The sequence below is a fragment of the Cryptomeria japonica genome, chromosome 4 (assembly GCF_030272615.1).
Source record: "Cryptomeria japonica chromosome 4, Sugi_1.0, whole genome shotgun sequence".
In the NCBI taxonomy this organism is placed as follows: domain Eukaryota; kingdom Viridiplantae; phylum Streptophyta; class Pinopsida; order Cupressales; family Cupressaceae; genus Cryptomeria; species Cryptomeria japonica.
In genome coordinates, this window is record NC_081408.1 from 15,342,073 (window position 1) to 15,363,402 (window position 21,330).

A 21,330-nucleotide genomic window follows, 5' to 3' on the forward strand; every position below is an offset into this window, starting at 1 on the left:
AAGTTGCAGAGGTCTTGGAGAGCAAGGAAGGACAAAGGAGGAGGCAACCTTTGGAGGAGTTGTAGAGGGATGAGTGGAGTACTATTGGTGAGAAGGAGGAGCTTCCACCAATCTAGACAAGGTGGCAAGAACATCAAACCTACAATGTGACCCTGGCAGGCCTAAAAAAACCCTCTTTAAAACCCTTAAAAACCTTAAAATCCACCTAGGGCAGTGTACGGACACTTGGAGGCCCAAAACTAGAAAAATCCTTGAGCCCTTGCCAAATGAATAGTAGATCTTTTGGGAACTCTCACAAGCATGTGAATTGTTTACAAGAGGGAGCCCTAAAGGATCGGATAGGAGGCCTAATTGGTCACAATCCTTGTAGCCCTATTTTGTAGGTAAAAGACAAAATAGTGAAATCGGTAAGGGGTAGGAAGCTTGAAACCTCTTGGCGGCACATGAGTGGGTGGAAAACCATGTCTTAAACCTGACCTATCCTTGCTAGGACCTCAGAAGGTGTGGAACAAGCCAAACCCTTATTAGCCTAAGTAAGGGTTCTTTGGATCTAATGAGTAGGTGAGACCTTAGGAACAAAAATTCAAGTTGTTGGTGGGTGGATTGGGAAAGGTCAGGGGATTCCACAAGTAGGGGAAGTCCTAGAGACCCTAGGGTGTGGTTAGTACACCTAGTGATCCAAGGAAAGGATCTAAGAGCATAGACTAGGCTAGTATATCCCAAACCCCATCCCATCAGACTGGTATTAGAGAAAGTTAAAGATTTGGTGGACTATGCATGTCTCTATATACTGGTGAATCAGTAGGGGAGAGCAGAATGGTCACTAATGCAGAGCTAGCTAGGGAGGTAGAGGAGTAGAAGGAGAAGAATAGACTCCTTGAAGAAGCTATGAGTGAGATAAGGGACAAACTATAGGAAGTGGTGGATTAGAGGACACACAGACCTTGGCATGAAGACACCAAGGATAAAGGCAAGAAAACCATTGACATAGATGACATTATACCTGAACCAGATCCCTTGTTCAATGAAGAACCTTTTGTAAAGGCTTTTAAGGCTTTAAACAACAAATCTTTTGAAGGATTGTCACATTTCAGTGGAAGGATGGACATTGATACTATCATGGAATGGATTGAGGGTATGGAGAACCACTTTGAGTGTGAAGGAATGATAGAGGCTCAAAAGGTTAAGGTTGCCAAATCAAGATTAAGGGGAGCAACTTTGACATGGTGGAAGTATCTGCAAGAAGAGAGAGTTAGCATGGGGAAGCTACCTATTGCCAATTGGAAGGCCATGGTGAGTAAGATCAAGGAGAACTACTTACCAGAGGATTATGAAGTCCAACTTCATAAGAAGAGATAGGGATTGAAGCAAAAAGACCTTGATGTGACCTCCTACACCGAATAATTTCAAAAGCTTTGTCTTAGATCCAAAGTCCAAGAAGATGAATCTATCAAGGTGGCTAGGTATCTAAGCGGCCTAAAGTGGAACATTCAAGAGGAGATAAGCCTATGGACTCCTACCTCTGTCCAAAAATGTCATCAACTTGCTGCCAAGGTGGAAGAGAGGAACAAAAGGAAAGGAGACTCTAATAATAGGGGTAGAGGTAGAGGTAGAGATCAAATGAATCACCGAGGTGGTTACCAAAGCAAGGAAAATGAGCAAAGGAACCAAGGAAAAGCCTAGTTGACTGCACATAGCAGTGAAACCAATCTCAGAGGAGGTCATTCTAGAGGAAGAGGTGCACAAGGTGGTCCAAGTAGGGGTAGAGGTACCAGTAGAGGTAACTCCTACTTTGCAACTATGAAATGTTACAATTGTGGTCAATTGGGACACCCGGCCTATAGATGCCCTGACAAGCCTACATCATCAAACAATGGAAAGAGGGTTGCTTATGCACATGAAGAAACATCAAGTAGCAAGACACCTGAGGTGGACCATATTGAATCAGAGGTTGGAGAAAATCTAATGTTCAATAGGGTCTTGATAAGACAACCAATTAAGAATGAACCTAAGCATAAGAGAGAATTGTTTAGGGTGAGATGCAAGATCCTTGGTAAAGTTTGCGAGGTGATAGTTGATTTAGGGTCAATTGATAACATAATATTAGAGGAGGTAGCCAAGAAGTTGAAACTCACAAGGATACCCCACACCAACCCTTGCAAGGTGACTTGGTTGAACCGGGAGCAGAGTGTGCTTGTCAATGAACAGACTTGGGTAGAGTTCTCTATTGGAGGATACAAGGATAAGATCCTTTGTGATGTGCTACCCATGGATGCATGTCACCTATTGCTAGGTAGACCCAGGCAATTTGATAGGAAGGTGATATATGATGGAGAGGAGAACTCCATTTCCTTCAAGAAGGACAACAAAACCTTTAAGATTTAGTCTTTGATAGAGAATGAAGAGGGAACCTCAAGAACACCTAGTGTTTTATTGGCTACTGGTAAAGAGTTCTTACACTTGCTACATGAGGAGGAAATAGTGAGGTGTGCCATCTTTGTGAAGCCAAAGGAGGAGGAAGACAAGTTGCAAGCAGAGATACACAAGGAGGTGAAGCAAATGTTGCAAGAGTATAAGGACATAGTGAGTGATGGAGCACCTGCAACACTCCCACCAAGAAGGTCTATAAGCCATCAAATAGACTTTGTTCCCGGTGCATCCCTACCTAAAAAAGCTTCATATAAGCTCACACCTAACCAAAACAAGGAGGTGGAAAGGCAAGTCCAAGAGTTATTGGAACAAGGACTGATCAAGAAGAGCATCAGCCCATGTGCAGTCCCGATAGTGCTAGCGTCAAAGAAGGGAGGCAAGTGGATACTTTGCATTGATTCAAGAGAAATCAATAGGATCACCATAAGGTATAGGTTTCCTATTCCTAGAATAGAGGATTTGATGGACTGTTTAGGAGGTGCTATGTATTTCACTAAATTGGACCTTAAAAGTGGTTATCACCATATTAGAATCAAGGAGGGAGATGAGTGGAAGACTGCTTTCAAGACCACAGAAGGGTTGTATGAATGGCTTGTGATGCCATTTGGACTCACCAATTCCCCAAGAACTTTCATGAGGTTGATGAATGACATGTTAAAGGACTTCACAGGCAAGTTTGTGGTGGTTTACCTAGATGACATTCTCATCTATAGCAGAACCAAAGAGGAGCACCTTGAGCATTTGAGGTTAGTCTTAGAGAGGTTGCATGAAGAGAAGTTATCAATCAACCTAGAGAAGTGTGACTTCTTGAAGCAAGATCTAGTCTACTTAGGATTTGTGGTATCTAAGGGAACCTTGAAGATGGATCCAAGCAAAGTGGAGGCAATCTTGAATTGGCCTGCACCTAGAACAGGGACTGAAGTTAGGAGTTTCCATGGTTTAGCTCAATTCTATAGGAAGTTTGTGAGGAACTTCAGTGGCATATGTGCACCATTCCTTGACACCATAAAAGGGGGCCTTAAAACTAAGTTTAAATGGACTGAGCAGGATGACAAAGCATTTCAATTATTGAAGCAAGAAGTAGCCACAAAACCTATCCTACTCCTACCTACTTTTGACAAGCTATTCACATTGGAGTGTGATGCAAGTGGAATTGCAGTAGGGGGTGTATTGAGTCAAGAGGGAAGACTTGTGGCATTTTTCAGTGAGAAGCTCAATGAAGCAATGAAGAAGTACTCAGCCTATGACTTAGAGATGTATGCATTAGTGCAGTCTCTTAAGAAATGGAGGCATTACCTACTCCCAAAGGAATTTGTGGTGTTCACAGATAACCAGGCATTGAGTTACATTAACACTCAAGAGAAGATTAGTAATAGACATTTGAAATGGATGGAATATCTCCAATCCTTCACCTTCACCATCAAGCATAAGAAGGGGTAACTCAACAAGGTGGCAGATGCTTTAAGCAAGAAGTTGTTGACAGTTCAAGAGTTACAATTGCAGAGCATAGGAATAGAAGGTTTCAAGGACCTCTATGAAGGAGATGAAGACTTGTCATCAGCCTACAAGGTTTGCAAGGAGTTTGAGAACCATTTCCATGGTGAGTATGCAGATTACACTCTCCAAAATGATCTCTTGTTCAAAGGTAATCAGTTGTGTGTGCCTCAGGGATCCATGAGAGAAAACCTCATCCAAGAGAAACACAATGGTAGTCTAAGTGGACACTTTGGAGTCAACAAAACCTTAGATTTAGTGCAGAGTTACAACTATTAGCCCAAGTTGCCAAGAGATGTGAAGAGCTATGTGAAGCAATGTGGTGTGTGTCAAAGAGCAAAAGCAGGATCAAGTAATGCTGGTCTCTATCAACCATTACTGGTCCCTAATAGGCTTTGGGAATGTATAAGCATTGGCTTTTAAGTAGGAATCCCCAAGACAAAGACAGGTATGGATAGCATCTATGTGGTAGTAGATAGATTTTCCAAGATGAGCCATTTCATTCCATGTAGAACTACACATGATGCTAGCTATGTTGCACATCTCTTCTTTAAGGAGATTGTAAGGATTCATGGACTTCCTTTAAGCATTGTTTCAGATAGGGACAAAAATTTCATGGGCCATTTTTGGCAAACATTATGGAGGAGACTTGGAACTAATCTCTCATTTAGCTTAGCTTACCATCCACAAACTGGTGGTCAAACTAAAGTCATTAATAGGGTGTTAGGAAATTTGTTGAGGTGTTTAACTAAGGAGTATGGGCAGACATGGGATCTAATCATCCCTCAAGCAGAGTATGCATATAATGATAGTGTAAATAGGACCACTTGAAGAAGTCCATTTGAGGTTGTCTATGGTAGACATCCAAGGGGAGTGTGTGAACTCAGGGAACTTGGTTCCATGGAGATGAAGAGTGGGCAAGAAGATGACTTCACTCAAACCATCAAGGAAGTACAAGAGAAGGTTAAGAAAGCCATCCTTGAATCCACTCAAAAACTGAAGGCCAAAATGGATGAGAAAAGGAGAGAGGTTCAGTTCAAGGTGGGTGACTATGTGATGGTCCATTTGAGCAAAGCTAGGATGCAAAGTGGTAAGCCTACCAAACTACAAATGAAGAGGGCAGGACCCTATAGAATTATATCAAAATATGGTGAGAACACCTACAAGGTTGATCTACCTTCAGAATTAGCCATTTCACCAGTCTTCAATGTTGCTGATCTGATAATGTATAAGGGAGAGATAGCAGGGCAGACTGAGAACCAAGCCAAGGTATTACAAGACTTGGATATGAATGCCTTACCTCAAGTGAAGTAGCCTATAGCAGAAGAGATCTTGGAGTCAAGGGTCAAGAAGTCTACTAGACACCAGGCCTACATGGAGCACTTGGTAAAGTAGGCAAATCAACCTGTGTCTGAAGCTACTAGGGTTGATGAAAGCAAGTTCAAGAAGCTAGGCATTGATCTCGCTCTTCTCACTCCCCTAGTTCCTTAGTTTGTTGCAGACGGGGATTATGGCGCAAGAGAACCCTTCACATGGCTCCCACCATTTTCTTTTGATTGTGTTATTGCTTCTTTAACAAGACATTGTATATAAAATAAGAGCCATGTGCTCATTGGTCCTAGTTAGGGTCCTAGTTGAGGTCCTAGGGTCATAAGTCAAAGTTGAGTTTTTCTTGAAAATAGAGGGTATGTGTGCCTTTGTGGTGTTTAGGTTCCTTCTTAGCATGGAGGTGTCCTTAGGAGAGCCCAATGTGGGCCTAGGAGTCAAGAAAAGCAACATTGAGAAAGTTGCTCAAAAGTTGCATGACAACTTTTCAAAGTTGTCAAGCAACTTTTCCACCTAGTGGTCAAAATCTTTAGTTTAGCGTGGACAACCCTAATATGGGAACATAGATTGAGGAAAGGGTAGTATAAGTAGTTGCAAACCCTAAGAAAATGGGTTGGATGTTAGTTGTTGTACGGCCCAAGAAAAGTGACTTGACTATGACTGCAATTTTGTTGCCAGTCGGCACAAATGGAGTAAGACAAGATCATTAATGGATTGATTTTCAAGTAAAACTATGTTGAGTATCTTGTATGATGTATTTACTTTCATTGTGAGCATTTAGATTAGGTTTTGTTTTGTAGGTTGTGTGTGTTTGTAAATAGCTTGTAAACTTGCTTCTCACTGTCCAGTTTTGGACTGGTTTGAGTCAATGGGTTCATAACTCCATTCCCCATTATGGAATCACCATGAAACCATGGGGAATAGGAGTAAAGACCATATACAATAATTCAGAGCAAGAAGGGCCCTTGAATATGTAGGGAGTCCATCTAAAGACCCACTCCTAGGTGAGACTGGATAGTGCCCGACTAGGAAGGGTTAAGTTGCAGAGGTCTTGGAGAGCAAGGAAGGACAAAGGAGGAGGCACCCTTTGGAGGAGTTGTAGAGGGGTGAGTGGAGTACCATTGGTGAGAAGGAGGATCTTCCACCAATCCATAAAAGGTGGCAAGAACATCAAACCTACACTGTGACCCTGGCAGGCCTAAAAAAACCCTCTTTAAAACCCTTAAAAACCTTAAAATCCACCTAGGGCAGTGTACGGGCACTTGGAGGCCCAAAACTAGAAAAATCCTTGAGCCCTTGCAAAATGAATAGTAGGTCTTTTGGGAAGTTTCAAAATCATGTGCATTGTTTGCAAGAGGGAGCCCTAAAGGATCAGATAGGAGGCCTAATTGGTCACAATCCTTGTAGCCCTATTTTGTAGGTAAAAGACAAAATAGTGAAATCGGTAAGGGGTAGGAAGCTTGAAACCTCTTGGGGGCACATGAATGGGTGGAAAACCATGTCTTAGACCTGACCTATCCTTGCTAGGACCTCAGAAGGTGTGGAACAAGCCAAACCCTTATTAGCCTAAGTAAGGGTTCTTTGGATCTCATGAGTAGGTGAGACCTTAGGAGCAAAAATTCAAGTTGTTGGTGGGTGGATTGGGCAAGGTTGGGGGATTCCACAAGTAGGGGAAGTCCTAGAGACCCTAGGGTGTGGTTAGTACACCTGGTGATCCAAGGAAAGGATCTAAGAGCATAGACTAGGCTAGTATATCCCAAACCCCATCCCATCATATTGTTGAACCCATTCAGTTGCAAACCAGGTCTTTCAATGATAAAGATGGACTAGGATATGATCCAAGCAAGCACTCAAATCAGAAATGCACACCTCACTATCAACGTAAGTGGAAGAAGAAGGTACTACCTTTAACTATACAAGAGTTTAATGTTCACCAGACTCAGGAAGAGTGTGACGCTGAACAACAAGAATTGCCCACCCAGGGAAAGGAAATAGATGGTAATCAAGTTCTAGAGGTAGATGCTCCAGAGGATATGAGAGATGAAATATATAGAATCAGAGGATTGTTTGCAACACTGAACATTCTGGTCACATATACTGACAGACAACAAGTAGATGACTTAGAAACTGATTCAAATGAGTATGAATGGGGTCCAGATCATAGCTCAGATACATCTACTACAAAAATGCTTGAAGAACTCAAGGATACCATAGATGACGCATAAGAGCTGATATGCCTAAAAATGCAAAAGGAAATAGAAGAAATCTGATTAAAATGACAAAAAGACTATGACTGACAGCTGAAGAAAGAAAGGACACAAGCAAGTCCTTCACCTACCAATCCTCCTAATGAGATAGGACAAATCAAGTATGGAACCACATAAGAAGAACTAGAAGCTAGAGAAAGAGAACCAGTCATCAGTCCAGAAGAAGCTGAATGGAACAGATGACAGGGGTTAACAGAACCATCAAAGTCATGTCCACAAGTGTGTCAAATGCAAGCAATCAATGAACCAAATCATGAAGGAACTTGCAACACCAAAGTTGTGGTTCTTGATACTATATATTCCTTCACTAAACCACTTGAAGACGAGTCAACAACTTCATCCTATGACTCTGATGGCTCAGATAAGAGCTCTATCTATGACAACAACTATTCAATAACACATTATGACTACTCTATCATGAATGATGAAATATTGTCTACTGTTATACCACGGTATGTATCCCAGTCTGAATTAGGTGATGATGTTAGAAGTAGCTCGGTTGAATTAAGTCCAATAAATACTAACATGAATGACAATAATCGTGTCGTAACTCTTCCTGGTCTTGAGACACTTACACAAGGTAGCATTTAGGAACTCGACTGGTTGGTCCGAAACAATGATGATAGTACCATGAACTCACTTGAGCCTGTTCCAACCTTATCCTTAATACATCCGGAATTGATCGATAATATACAACCAACCCTTGAACGTGCCTACTTTTGCCAATGACTATACACTAGCCTACTACCTCAATGCGGTTGAACCCATGTACTCTTCCACCAATGAACATAATAAAAACACGACTGAAGTGGATATCAAGTATCTTAGTCAAAAAAACAAGAAAAATAAGAATAAAAGATCTGATGGCAAAAACCACATTGTGGCGGTGTCAGACTCTAAAAAGGAGAAAATAAAGGATGAACCTAAAGGTGAAAACCTCTCTAAGGCACCTGAAGGTGAGATACTTGATATGCTGCCAAGTCACTTCCAGGAGAGATCTTCCATATTGATCGAACCAACTCAGCTAGTGAACATTGGGAGTCAAGAGATACTGCATATCATTCATTTAGCTCAATCACTGTTAGTAGAAGAGTTAAAAGATTTCAGCAATCTATTTTTAGAAAAGAAGATCAACTTTGCATGGACATACTCAGATATGCCAGGACTAGATCTTGATCTCATCATGCATCATCTCTCTATTATGCCAGGAATTAAACCAATCAAACAAAAACTTTGAAAGATGCATCCTCATGTGGCACTACTAGTTAAGGCTGAACTAGAGAAATTGCTAAAAGCTAGATTTATCAGAGCTATAGACTACACAAAATGGATATCAAACATAGTACCTATATCAAAAGCAAACAAATCTATTAGAGTTTGCACAGATTTCAGGGATCTCAACAAGGCATGTCCAAAAGATGATTTTCCATTGCCCAACATTGACATGATAGTAGATATGATTGTTGGATATGAGATATATTCATTAATGGATGGATTCTCTGGTTACAATCAGATCAAGATAGTGCCTGAAGATCAAGAGAAGACAACTTTCACATGTGCATGGGGAACCTTCTGCTGGAATGTTATGTCGTTTGGTCTAAAGAATGCAGGAGAAACTTACCAAAGAGCAGTAACCACTATTTTCCATAATATGATGCATAAAAACATGGAAGATTATGTTGATGACACCCTGGTAAAGACTATGAAGAGATCTACACACATTCAAGAGCTAGGCCTCATATTAGATCGAATGGAAAGATTTAAGCTCCGCTTAAATCCAAAGAAATGTACATTTGGGGTAACATCAAGAAAATTGCTCAGGTACATAATATCCAAGAAAGGAATTGAGGTTGACCCTAAAAAGGTCCAAGCTATAATGGAAATGCCTCCACCAAACAATATCAGTCAGATGCAAAGTCTACAAGGTCGTCTTTAGTCCAAAAGGCGTTTTATATCTCAACTAGCTGACAAAGCTCAACCCTTCACAAAGGTATTAAGTAAAGGGATTCAATACAACTAGGATAAATATTGTAAGCTAAATTTGCAACAAATCAAAGAATATCTTGCTAATCCACCCATATTAATGCCACCAATTCAAGGTAAGCCACTGATCCTGTACATATCAGCTACGTCTACTTCACTGGGGGTGCTTCTAGCACAATAGGATGATAATAAAAAGGAACGAGCCATCTATTACATCAGCAGAACATTGGTGTCATATGAAATGAATTACACTATAATAGAAAAAGCATGCTTAGCATTAGTCTTTGCATCACAAAAATTAAGACACTATATGTTGGCACATTCTATTAAGCTGGTAGCCAAGATTGATCCACTTAAGTACCTTCTCAATAAAGCAACGCTTACAGGAAGATTGGCCAAATGGGTCATGGTCCTTACAGAATTTGACATTTAATATGCAGAATGTACAACCATTAAAGGACAGGTTATCGCAGACCAACTTGTTGAAGCTCCACTTGAAGACGATCAACCCCTACATATAGAATTCCCAGATGAATCAATCATGCACCTTACTGAACAATCATGGAAGATGTTCTTTGATGGGTCTTTTACTCAACATGGCTCTAGTGTCGGGATACTATTTATTACTCCCCAGAAATACTCAATTCCAAAATCTTACAAACTTCTCTTCCCTTGCACAAACAACATTGCAAAGTATGAAGCTTTGGTAAATGGGATCAAGCTAGCCATCAAGTGGAAGATCATGGAATTACACATCTATGGAGATTCCCAACTCATTATCAACTAGATTAATGACCTATATCAGACAAAAGATGAGAAACTAATGCCCTACAAGAGGATGTTGGATGATCTCAAGAAATATTTTACCTCTGCATCATTTCAGCAGATCCCCAGAACAACAAATAGAGCAGTGGATGCGATGGATACTTTGGCATATATACCACAACTACAGGAGTCTAATTTTCGCTTTGAATTCCTAGTGGACGAGTTACATTACCCTACCTATGATTCTCTTGACTCTCAGGTAGTCTGTTCTATTATTGGACATGACTCATCTTGTTATAGCCACATTTTCTCTTACCTACGTGACCAAGTCATCCCTGCTAATCTTTCTCGAAATGAAAAAATGAACCTAATCTAAAATGCATCATGGTATGTCATCATTGCTAACGACCTATTCAGACGAGGTTTATATAATACTTTTCTTAGATGTCTAGAAACTGAGGAGTCCCAACGCGCATTATCTAAAGTTCATGAAGGTGTTTGCGGATCTCATTCGAAGGGTCTAACTTTAGCATGAAAACTACTAAGGGATGGCTACTACTAGCTAGACATGGAGAAAGAAGCTATAAAATTTGCTAAAACCTGTGAAAAGTGTTAGTTGCATGGGAACCTTATACATGCTCTGGCAAGGGATCTCATACCCTTTGTGACACACTGGCCCTTCCAATAGTGGGTGTTTGATCTAATAGGCCAAATTTATCCTGCATCATCTAATGGACATAAATTTATTATCACTACCACTGAATACTTCACTAAGTGGGTAGAAGCAGTTCCACTCATCAAGGCAACCGGAAAACAAGTAGCTCTATTTATTCTTAACTATATCATCTGCAGATATGGTATACCTTCATCAATTATAATAGACAAAGGAGAGTAGTTTAAGAACACAGATCTAGATGAACTCTGTGAGAAATTTAAAATCAAACATTGGTCTTCAGTAAATTACCCTCAAGGTAATGGACAAGCAGAGGCATTTAACAAAAACCTACTGACTATCTTGCACAGAACAGTGAACAAATCTGGAAAGGATTGGCATCTGCAGCTCAATCCTACATTATGGGCTTATAGAATAAGTATCAGAACACCTACTGGGGCTACACCTTTTTCTTTGGTGTATGGGTCCAAAGCAGTATTACCTATTGAAGTAGAAATACCATCTTTAAGAGTTTCCTTACAAGGTCTTATTACCAAGGAAGACTATAGAATATCTAGGTTGCAAGAGCTCGACTTGTTGGATGAGCGTTGACAAGTGGCATTTGATCATCTCAAAGTATATCAAAAGTGCATGTCTCGAGGATATAACAAGAAAGTTCGACACTGAGAATTTCAGGTTGGTGACTTAGTTCTAAGAGAGAATCCAAAAATTCAATAGTTTCGAGATAACAAAGGGAAGTTTGAACCCAACTGGTTGGGTCCCTATATCATTACTACACCTTTTGGCTCTGGTGCCTATCAACTCTCAACATTGGAAGGAGAATAGCTCTACGAACTGATCAACACCATTCATCTAAAGAAATTCTTCACTTAAATATTCTCTACTCCAGCACCTTGTACGGCAAAAAATGTCCTGAAAAAATCCTAAAAATCAGAAAAAGTCCTGAAGAAATCATAAAAATCAGAAAAAGTCCTAAAGAAATCCTAAAAATCAAAAAATGTCCTGAAGAAATCATAAAAATCAGAAAATGTCCTGAAGAAATTCAAAAAAAAAAGAAAAAGAAAAAATAGAAGAAAAAAAGAAAAAAAGAGAGAAAATGCCCTAGTGAAAACCTGTTAAACAGGCACCTTGGTAAAGAAAAAAATATGCATCTTTGCCAAGCAGGTGAAAACCTGGCAAATAGGCTCCTCTTGTACTCAAGCGCTCCATCTATCAATGCAACGTTGGCATTTCCACTTTCCTGCATAGTTTGCTTTCACTTGTACATATTTCAAGTCACTTTTGTAACATCCTAGTTCGCTGGAACCCTCATGGCTTGAAACCAATCATTGTCCTATTCTTAGGTTAATTAACAAGAGTACATTACATGTCCTAAGCAGTGTCAACCAAGTCAACCTTATGTCAGTGAAACCTGGTCGTCCACTCTGAGTCAGTTACCTGTCTCTCGACTATTGAAGAGTTTTATCACTGAGTTAACAAGCAAAATAACATAACGGAAAACAATCACTAAACAGTTTGAGCTATGAATGAAAATTTTCTTTGTATGTTGTCTTTTATATTGGTTTTTGATTATTATCCCTCTGAGTAACTCGAGGAAGTCTATCTTGACTAAGAGGAACAAGGATTGGGGGCATAATATCTTCTTTGTTTTCTACTTGTAGGAATGATCCCAATGATCTGGAAACATCTAAATTAGCTAGGTGTCTGTGATAAGAGCCTCCACATCAAGGTGGAACCGCCTCACATACCTTGACTTCACTTATTTGAATGCTATAGGGAGGTCCATATCATTTCTTTGTTTGTTGTGAGGGAATTTCTTTATTGTGCAATCCAAGTCCCTACGAAAATCTGTCCAAAGATATGAATGAGAAAAAAAAAGGTCATTGCGGATAAGATCATTACTATTGCACATGCAAAGAAAGGAACTCTAATCTGCCTGCTATAATTGTAAAATGCTCAATGATAAAAATTAAGCTGTTCAAAGTCCAGTGACTAGGTTTAGGATTGCATCTCATTTTGCATTTCATTCTGCATCTTGTGAATTTAGAGTGATTTCAGTATAGTAACAATGCTTTCTCTTTATCCTTTGAATGAGAGTTGGAGCGTCATCATTTCTTCGCTAAGTGGTCTCTTTTCATCATTTCATTCAATTGCGTATATCCTCTTTTCTCAGCTTTAAAGGAAGATTGAACTAAAATTAAGATTAAAATCAGGAAAAAACTGATTTATCCTCCATTTCATTCAATCCTGAGATTTAATTGTTTTAATTGCTTTCTTTGAGATTATTTATCAATTTGTAATTTGTTTTTTTCAAGATTATCTCCAATTGATTTCTTTTCTCAATTTTTGGTCAATCAATTCCTTTTTATTTCATGAATCCATGGTCTACCCAAGTAATATGCAATATATCCTTTTTTTGTTTTAAATCGTATAGTGCGTTGAGGAAGCACTATACACTGCTACGTAATACGCTACCCTACTACTTAGGAGAAGGACCTCCTATCAAAGAGACTCTATCTCTGCTTTCAATGTTGTGATCTGGCAATCACGCTCAGCCCTCACCTCGGCCAACTATCGGTCTCGCTCCGCCAGCTGAGTCTACGCCACTGTCAACTGTGACTGTAGCTCTGCAAGACGTGCCCTCATCGACTATCTAGTATCTATCCTCTACTCTCTCGCAGGCCCCCCATCTCCACCCCCATCTCCACCTCCATTGCCACCACCACCTGACTCCTCTCTCTACTATCGCACCTATCTAGGATTTGCTCGCTCCTCCTTCGTCCCATCCACTCCTCCTAGGGATCCACCCTCACCCCTCCGTTGACCTCCCTCAGCTGGCACCCTGCTACTGCTAGCACCTGGATCACCACTACACTACCATGGAGCCTCAGCTCTTTGTGCCTGACCCTGCCTTTGGCCCTGTCCCTATGCTGGTGTGGGGACATCCTCCTCAACATCCTCAATATGAGGAGCCTGCTCGCCCGAATCTATAAAACGTGGGAACGGATGCTGCTGAAAATGATCTCTGTACTGGGGCAATACCCCTACATTTGCTACATCATCCAGGTAACCCACCTCAGGTGGTGTAACCCTGTCAACTCTTGCAACACCAACACATATGATAACCGTAGAGACCATCCCTGTCTCTCCTCATCTGCATATCAAGCATACACTATATACTCCTACAAGATTCCCTAAGGATGGCCATACTGCCTCATCACTCATGAAATGACGAATCACTCCACAACAGTCTGTGATCTCCTAATCAGTGGGTGTGTAACAAACAGGTCCCTACGAACTAGCCGCCAGTCATCCCATGGCTCCAACCCTCTCTATGGTCTCCATACGATGGCTATCGGGTCATCAAGCTACCGTCTCCAAAAGTCTGTCTTGCCCAAATGGGGCTATGTAATATATCCGGCATACCTATAAATGATCGACTGCCCCAACTCTCTGTTGTCTGCTACTATGGGCCGACACACAAGAAGGTGCTCCCAAGCCCACACCTGTAAAATGTACACACCAGTGGCCATGCTACATCCCTCTCTGTATACGATCTCATGCATCTCTCGATACATGTGGGCCAATAAACAAGAGCCCCAGCCAAGTCTCTAAGGGGTCTCTATCAACCTCTCTAGCATCTAGCCCCATCTGCTCTGGAAACCCTATTGCCCCCTATCCGGCATCAAAAAGCACCCAATGAACCCTACTAGGACGCATGCCAAAGGATACTCCTCACTGTACCTACTCATCAAGATATCCCAACTCATGGAACATCTAAATAATAAAGGAGGTAATCGAACCTACAAACAACAAAACCCAACAACGAAGCATCAGAAAAACATTCCAAATGAGCCTACAAGAGAAGCAAAACATCACACAATTCCAACTAAGTCAAAAGCAAACTCCAAAATTCACGTTTACACCTTTAAAAATGCTCACTATCTATTGTACGACAAAACACAAAAAAGCAGCATCTCGTATGAGCCAGGAATAGCTACCGTACAAGAAAACAAGCTCAAATGACAATTTATCAGACTCTACACGACAAAAGGGTCTTTTTACAGACCTGTCGTACGAGACATGGGTGGCCCTAGAATGACAAAACTAATGGGCTCAAATGACAAAAGACTTTTTACTAGTTTCTCGTACGAGACAGGATCCTGTCTCACACGATAAACCAGGATACCCGACTCAAAACACGTGAAAAACTTGAAACATGCATAAAAAAATTCAAAATTGAAAACACAAATAGGCTTAAGATCGATCACTTACCGTTGGCTCATAGTTTCAAGGTTGATTATGTCTTCTCTAGTGCTCGAATTGATGCTGATGAGTAGGGACCACCATTTTCTTCGCAGAAGGTTTTTGAATTTTCAAACTTGGAGGGTTAAAATGAATTGAAAATGACACTTTTGTCCCATATATAGCCAAAAACCTAATTTTTCAACTTGCTCTGATGGACATGAAAATTGTACCCTTAGCTAATTTGACCATCCTGAGTCCATTTTCGGGATCGAAATTGAAATTTGAGATCATTTTGATAGTCAATTTCAGAATTTGGACCACTTAGCACTCTTTTCATCAAATGCTCATTCTTTCTTTAATTTGTGCTCAATTTCTCATCAATCGACGTTGAATCTCAATTTAATTTCTACAATCAACTTTGCGCTCAATTTCCTATCAATCAATGCAAAAAATTTCAAAAATTTCCCCTGAATCAATTTGTGCTCAAACAACTTATCATCGCTAAAAATTGCCTATCATCATTTACCCTTGCTACCTTTCGATTTCGCTCCCGAGGGGACATACTCGTGACCTTATGACCTCACATCTTCAAATGTCAAGAAAACTTTCAAATCTTCATCAAAAGTCGAGCAAAAATCTTTTTCAACCAAAGAAAATTAAATAAGACCTCATCGCTAGGGGCATCTCAACTTCATCACTTTATATCAAGTCGAGATCTCTCGATCATCTGAATCAAATCAATTTCTAGGGGCATATCAGTTTCATTGCTTCAAATCAAGCTGATATTGTCTTTATCTGAATCAATCTCTTAACATTAATTAGTTTCATCACTTTTCATCAAGCTGATTATTCATTTAAACTCAATCAAGGGTTTAAAGAGTTTCTTTGATCACACTAAATCTAAGTAGGTGTTCAGTATTCATTTCTTGATCAAGCTGAACAGTTTATCTTCATCGTATCTTGATCAATCAAGTTCAAGATCAATTTTTATCATCACTCACTGTGTCTAGATCAATCAAGTTCTAGATCAGTAAGATCCGCTTCTTGATCAATCAAGTTCAAGTTTGGTATCTTTTGTTTTCTATCATTCCTAGTTCAATCAAGTTTAGGAATGGTATCATTTTAATCAGACTTCATTCAGCTTTGTCGCTTCGAATCAAGCTAAACACCTCACTTTTTTATGTAGTTCATGATCAATCAAGTTCAGATCTGACATCTCCTAGACATCAAATTTTCTTTGAACCAATGCGCTGCTTGCACATTAATTCAAAGAGGGGCAAATGCAATACCCTAAAAATGGTCATCTAAACCATGAGCCCCTAATCTCGACAACATCACCAAGGTCCTAACCAAAGGCAATTAAATCAATCTTGAGCACACAATTAATTCTTTAATCATCCAATGTCACAAGGCAAAATCAATCACTCAATATTAATTAAATCATTCCAAGTAAATCATTTTAAACAATTATCTTATTTATTTTATTAAATATCCTAGCATATTTAATTAAATAAATCAATTTGCCATTAAATCATCAAAAAGAAGAATTAATTTAATTAAATAAATCAATTTGCCATCAAATCTTCAAAAAAGGAAACAAATCAAGAAAGATGAATTGGAAATTATGAGCACAAATCTTCAAAAATGGAAATAAATCAAAAAAGGAATTAATTGACAAAAAAGAATTAAAAATTTGAGAAAAGAAATCAATTGGAGATAATCTTGAAAAAAACAAATTACAAATTGATAAATTATCTCAAAGAAAGCAATTAAAACAATTAAATCTCAAAATTGAATGAAATGGAGAATAAACCAGTTTTTTCCTGATTTTAATCTTAAATTTAGTTCAACTTCCTTTAAAATTGATAAAAGCATCCAATCACATCAATTCACCTAGATTGTGCTTCCTCTTGGAAATTCTTGACCGCTCATCATCAGTTGATCTTAGCCATTGGTTTCTTTCTGAATTTTCTATAAATTCAGGATCATCTCTCATTCAAAAGAGGCTGGAGAATACATCGTTATTATACTGTTTTTGCTCTAGGATCATTGATATATTGCATATTAATTATTTCACATTGATTAGATCATTTAGATTGATATTGTTTAAATCTTGTTAGATTAATATTGCATCCATCTAGCATTCATCATGTTCATTTAGATAAAATCGTGGTCTTGATGTTGTCTAGCCACTGGTATTGCTTATAATCTGAGAGCACTCTTATACTCGCATCTTTTAGAAGGTGATGGGTCGATTTATTATGGTTTTATTATTCATGTTTATATCTGATTAACCATGCATGTGATGACTTGATTGAAGTGTTGTGTCTTGCATAAACAGATTTAGTCCACTTTTCACACACACATTTTTGGCGCCCCACGGTGGGCGCTAGAAATGTGCGTGTGAAAAGTGGAATGAGAATCTGTATCTGCAAGACACAACACTTCAATCAAGTCATTACATGCATGGTTAATCAGATATAATCAATGAATAAATAAACCATAACAAATCGACCCATTACCTTCTAAAAGATGCGAGTATAAGTTTGCTCTCAGATTATTAGCAATACCAGTGACTAGACAACATCAAGATGAAGGATTTAATCTATATGAGCATGATGAATGCTAGATGGATGCAAGATTAATCTAACAAGATTTAAGCAATATTAAGATAAATGATTTAATCAATTTGAAACAATTAATATGCAATATATCAATGAGTCTAGAGCAAAAACAGTATAATAATGATGTATTCTCCAACCTCTTTTGATTGACTGACCAAAAATTAATATGCAATATATCTTTTTTTTGTTTTAACACGTATAGTGCATTGAGGAAGCTTTAAAGGAAGATTGAACTAAAATTAAGATTAAAATCAGGAAAAAACTGATTTATTCTCCATTTCATTCAATTTTGAGATTTAATTGTGTTAATTGCTTTCTTTGAGATTATTTGTTTTTCAACTAAAGAAAAACAGTCAAATAAGACCTCATCACTAGGAGCATTTCAACTTCATCGCTTTATATCAAGTCGAGATCTCTCGATCATCTAAATCAAATCAATCTCTAGGGGCATATCAGTTTCATCACTTCATATCAAGCTGATATTTGTCTTTTATCTGAATCAATCTCTTTACGTTAATCAGTTCCATCGCTTTTCATCAAGCTGATTTTTTGTTTAAACTCAATCAAGGGTTTAAAGAGTATCTTTGATCATGCTAAATCAAAACAGGTGTTACATTTTATTCGTTTCTTGATCAAGCTGAATAGTTTATCTTCATCGTATCTTGATCAATCAAGTTCAAGATCGATTTTTATCATCACTCACTATATCTAAGTTCAATCAAGTTCTAGATCAGTAAGATCCGCTTCTTGATCAATCAAGTTCAAGTTCGGTATCTTTTATTTTCTATTGTTCCCAAGTTCAATCAAGTTCCAGAATGGTATCATGTTAATCAGACTTTTTTCAGCTTTGTCGCTTCGAATCAAACTAAACACCTCACTTTTTTATGTAGTTCGTGATCAAACAAGTTCAAAACTGACATCTCCTAGACATCAAATTTTCTTTGAACCAACGCACTGCTCGCACATTAATTCAAAGAGGGACAAATGTAATACCCTAAAAATGGTCATCTAAACCATGAGCCCCTAATCTCGACAACATCACCAAGGTCCTAACCAAAGGCAATTAAATCAACCTTGAGCACACAATTAATTCTTTAATCATCCAATGTCACATGGCAAAATCAATCACTCAATATTAATTAAATATTTATTTAATTAATTAAATCATTCTAAGTAAATCATTTTAAACAATTATCTTATTTATTTTATTAAATATCCTAGCGTATTTAATTAAATAAATCAATTTGCCATTAAGTCATCAAAAAGAGGAATTAATTTAATTAAATAAATCAATTTGGCATCAAATCTTCAAAAAAGGAAACAAATCAAGAAAGAGGAATTGGAAATTATGAGCACAAATCTTCAAAAATGGAAATAAATCAAAAAAGGAATTAATTGACAAAAAAGAATTAAAAATTTGAGAAAAGAAATCAATTGGAGATAATCTTGAAAAAAACCAATTAAAAATTGATAGATAATCTCAAAGAAAGAAATTAAAACAGTTAAATATTAAAATTGAATGAAATAGAGAATAAATCAGTTTTTCCCTGATTTTAATCTTAAATTTAGTTCAACTTCCTTTAAAATTGATAAAAGCATCCAATCACATCAATTCACCTAGATTGTGCTTCCTCTTGGAAAATCTTGACCACTCATCATCAGTTGATCTTAGCCGTTGGTTTCTTTCTGAATTTTCTATAAATTCATGATCATCTCTCATTCAAAAAAGTCTAGAGAATACATCGTTATTATACTATTTTTTCTCTAGTTTCATTGCATATTAATTATTTCACATTGATTAAATCATTTAACTTAATATTGAAAAAATCTTGTTAGATCAATATTGCATCCATCTAGCATTCATCATTTTCATATAGATAAAATCCTTCCTCTTGATGTTGTCTAGTCACTAGTATTGCTAATAATTTGAGAGCAATCATATACTCGCATCTTTTAGAAGGCAATGGGTTGATTTGCCATGGTTTTCATATTCATTGATTATATCTATCTAACCATGCATGTAATGACTTAATTGAAGTGTTGTTTCATGTAGATACAGATTTATACCACTTTTCACACACACACTTTTTACCCTATTTGTTGGTCTCTTGGTCAAACACCAAGATCAGTCCTGATGTTTCTTTCATCTGCCTCGATCTCCTCAATCACTCTTAGTTGGCTCATAGTTGTCCTCTAGACCTCGAGCCACAAACTTCTGCAACACATCCTGTGATTTATGGGATCCACCATTTATGTCGACCAACTCTACAACTACTTCACTGGTGTACATTCCTTCTACCGCTGCATGCAGGTTCACCACCTTGACTCCATGTGGCATCCATGTCAACCAACTGCCAGCTTAGTTCTTCATGCTGATCCAGATAAGATCACCAATAAAACACTTTATTGATTCCTCTTTTCTGTCGGTTTACTAACCCTTCTAGTTAAACCCTCAAGCTGGTATGTTATCCATCTTGCACACTACTTCTCTTCTGGTGAACTACTCAATCAGTTAGCACACTTGCTAACCTGCCTTATGTACAACTTCATTAGATGGGGAGTCATCCACATATGCATCTTGTCCATATAACCGATGAACATTCACACCAGTAAAACCCTCTTGATGACACCATCTCATCATCCTTCAGTAGACTTCATTTTCAATAAGGCCATTTCTCCTCTAACTATATATGTTCAGCCTTGCCTTCTTCCTGATCAGCTCTGACCATGTCTCTATCAGTTTGTCAATATGCCAAACCCATCACTTCTTCCTCTTCTATACTGGCATCTTAACATGCCTACTCAGATAGTCCAGTGCATATCCCTGATTACATGTACTCAAGGCATTCCTTTGATTCACTGATAGATCCGGTGTGATCCTTCAAACACCTGCCTTCACCTCATCTACCTTATCACATAGAACTCTGATGCATACTATGTATACTAGAAGATAAGTTCCACTTACCAGTGAGAGTGAGTCTTTGTAATCTACATCTTGCAATGCACTCGAGTGGCTTCTTATGATGACTGCATCTTCATCTAGTGGGAGTATTGTTGTTCTGCAACCTTACAGTATACTAATGACATGTTCATCCTTCTCCTCTTGTGTTGGTGTGATTTTGATAGCATTTTGCCTCTTCATCACAAATAATCGCTCAAGCACCTTTCCCATCCTGCTTATGCACTGGTCATCATCTTACCAGTTGTCAACCACTCACTTGGTTGATCAGACTCTTCTATAACAACACACCACTTACCGGTTGATATCTTTTCCTTACCAATGATACACTGTACCAGTAACCTGCTCACCTCATCCACATAAGTTAGGCACTAACTTGTGTACCGGTAACCTTTGTCTTACCTTACCACTGTTCTGCAACACAGAGTTATTAAGGATATCTCATCCTTCTCTGTACTCCTCCTTGACAGTGTTGCACATAACTTGTTCCTATCGTACTGATTGACATCAATGACAACCCAATGCCAACAATTTCCTCCTTTGGTATTGATGTCAACACAT